Here is a 3276-nt window from a genome sequence, read left to right as displayed (position 1 = left end):
CTTTAAAAATGTGGCTCATGCTGGCTAAATTCTGTTATTCAAAATCCATATATGCACAGTGCTGAGAGGTACACATTGCAAACACAAAAATGACATGAAAACTGTGACTCCAGTTTGCGTACATTAGTTTGATAAATACAGCGCATTGTGTTTGGGGAAGAATGTGTTGCATCTGGCACGAAAGCCTTAGTAAATTTGGTTCTTGGTGCTTTGTGGTTTAAGAATACATCGCCAGCCACAGATTTGGTAAGGGTAAGGGAATGTGATCTTCTATCTGTTTTCCTCTGTCTGCATGATCTGTGTCAGAGTTTCAGTCAGACCAGTCAGAATGGTAAGGGAGGGTGAAGGAGGGTTCAGGGGTGTGCACTCACCTTCCAAAAGCGCAGTCTATCTTACTCTGGGCTGATCTCTGTTTCCTGGTGTACAACCACTTTGGTAACAGACATATCTGGGTGCGCTCTTTTGCTTCTTTAATGGCCTGGGCCAAAGCCTGAGTAGTGATCAAAGGACAGCATTCCAGGTTTGTTCAGAAGAATGCGATTTATGAGTTTAATTAAAATGACTTCCACGCAGAACAGATCTACTTAATATAGGAGCACAATTGCTCTATGAGGCAAATTAAGCCTAGAAATAATTCCGGCTCATTCTAACGGATACGCGCATTTCAATAAATGAGCCAACACACAATTATGCCACTTGCTTACTACAGACCTTTGAGGAAAACAACATTATTACAGCATGATTTAGTGTGAACAGTGAAACATGAAAAAAAGCACTTCTCCTCTTCCATCATTTACATTTCTCACCTTGTCATGATCAATTTCAGTGTCTCCAGTGATGACGATTCTCTTCTCAATGCGAGTCTCAGAGATCCCTCCTTTCACCGTCTATAATAGAGAGATGAAACAGGCTGAGTATGATCTAAGAAAAACTGAAAACCCTGTAAATAAAATGCAGTGTCCTTTCTTAATAGAGGACTAGATAGATTAGAAATACTAGTTTAGAAATAATGTGATACACAGTGATGCATGGAAACATGGATGTTTACAAGACATGCATAAACTGTAAAGCAAAGGGACATTTGAGAGTATACATACATTTCTATAAACAGAAAGTCTAATGTTGCCATGGACGGACAGCTATCAGTGGATTATTTTGATACTGAACTAAACTGAACTAAACTTCTAAACCTGATAATTGTTAGTTCTGATAATTGTAACTTCTGGAGTCTCTGTACATCTTTTGTACAGACCTCAGTAAGTGTAGGTCATGCTAAACCTAAAAATACACTCACTGAGCACTTTATTAGGAGCACCTTACTAATACTGTGCAGGGCCTCCTGTTGTTCTCAATACAGGATGGATTCCACCAGATGTTGGAAACTTTCCTCTGAGATTCTTGCTCCATGTTGATTTGACTGCATCACATCATTTCTACAGATTTGTCAGCTGCACATTGATGCTGCCAATCTCCTGTTCTACCACATCACAAAGGTGTTCTACTGGATTCAGATCTACTGACTGGAGAGACCACTGAAGTTCACTGAACTCACTGTCATGTTCATGAAACCAGTTTGTGACATGGAGCATTATCCTGCTGGAAGTGGCCATTAGATGGTAAACTGTGGCCATAAAGGGATGAACACTCAGATAGGCTGGTGCATTCAAACAATGACTAATTGGTATTAAGTGGCCCAAAGTGTGTCAAGAAAACACTCCGCCACATCATTACACCACCACCACTGACTGCTGGACTGGACTGGACTGCTGACACAAGAATCAATGGATTCATGCTGTTGAACCAAATTCTGACTCTACCACCTGCTGCCTCAGCAGAAATCCAGAGCCATCAGGGTCAGTTCTTAGCTGATGAGTGGAACCTGATGTGGTTTTCTACTACTGTAACTCATACGCCTCATGGCTGGATGTGTTGTTCATTCTGAGATGTTTTTCTGGCACAGTTGTAAAGAGTGGTTATCTGAGTTACTGTAGCCTTTTCTCAACTCCAACCAGTGTGGCCATGCTCTGCTAACCTTTCTCATCAACAAGGCATTTCTCTCAGTATGACTGCTGGTTTACTGGATGGTTTTGGCAGCATTTTAAGTAACTCTGGGGACTGTTGTGCATGAAAATCCCAGGAGATTGGCAGAAATACTCAAACCAGCCCACATTAAAAACAACAAAAAGTATTCCTGATTTTGATAGGAAGAGGTGCCAGGCTCGGTTACCCTCCATCAAGATACTTAAATAGTGTGACGTCAAGGGGTCATTCATCATCAACTGAAAGCAGAGACTTTCAGTCCCTTGCACCAGTGATATTGACCCTTGATGTCTCACTATTAAGTCCATCACAGCGTAGTGGTACTGCTGATCTGTGTATTGACTGACTGTGGGACTATTAATGAAGTAAGCAGACCTTGGTGATCTGGGTGTTGTGGTGGTGCTGATGGTCTCAGAGGTGATGGTTTGGGCACTCAGCAGCACTCCTGAGTCCCTCTCTCTGCCAGGTTGTCCACCGGCTGTGGGAGAGACACCTTTTAAGTGTTAGACAGGTTAATCAGTTTAAACACACTCAGCTATCTCTGATCTTGTTTATTTGTGCAATTATAAGACGTTGGAGCTGGATATTGAACCTCAGGTCTTTTTTTGTTACTAACCAAATATGTCTCTAATTTCCTGTCCAGTTAAATTTTTAATCTTTACTTATTTTCTAAACCATCAAAGTTTTAAATTTTATCAAGATTAAGTTATGTGACTGGTTGTTTGAAAATACTTTAGTATTTGAGAACCTTGGCTTTATTGTCAATTAAAATGTTTTTATTTCTAAAAATAAGCTATCAATGCATGGATGGTTATTGTTGACTGAATTGTAAATTTGAAACCTTATAGAAAATACAAATAATTAAGGCTGGATTACTAACAAAGCAGGGCAACTGCTGTGGGGGCCTCAGTACGTCAGGACATCCAAAGAGTCCAGGTTAAAGGGGAATGGTAAATGGCTGCATTTACATCGCAGTACTTTGAAAAGCTCTTACCAATTTGCCTGTTGCACCAGTTCTACTTCCTTAGACACAGACCACCAAGGTGCAGGGAAACTAGTTTGTGATTACTTAACTGACTGCAAATTGGTTTTGTTCATACTGTATGCACCAGTAAAGCATTGTAACTAAATCTTACCAAGTCTGTTCAATTTTATTGAGCCAATATCAAGGGGCTTTTTCAACAAAACTGAAAGGAGCCATGGATATGTAAAAAAAAAAAAAAAAAGACAAACAAC

At 40.2% G+C, this 3276-nt stretch overlaps 1 long non-coding RNA gene across 1 annotated transcript; it reads right to left on the bottom strand.

Annotated features, from left to right (window-relative positions):
* Positions 1 to 456: 456 nt before the first annotated feature.
* On the bottom strand, positions 457 to 2431 carry LOC108896215 (uncharacterized). Its single transcript, XR_001963077.2, has 3 exons — positions 2416 to 2431; positions 807 to 887; positions 457 to 490 (listed from the first exon to the last, which is right to left on the bottom strand). It is a non-coding gene; the product is annotated as an uncharacterized LOC108896215 (long non-coding RNA).
* Positions 2432 to 3276: the final 845 nt, after the last annotated feature.

Source organism: Lates calcarifer, unplaced genomic scaffold (assembly GCF_001640805.2).
Source record: "Lates calcarifer isolate ASB-BC8 unplaced genomic scaffold, TLL_Latcal_v3 _unitig_4083_quiver_1032, whole genome shotgun sequence".
NCBI lineage: Eukaryota > Metazoa > Chordata > Actinopteri > Centropomidae > Lates > Lates calcarifer.
The sequence above is the reverse complement of the archived record's forward strand: the minus strand, read 5'-3'. Positions and strand labels throughout refer to the sequence as shown.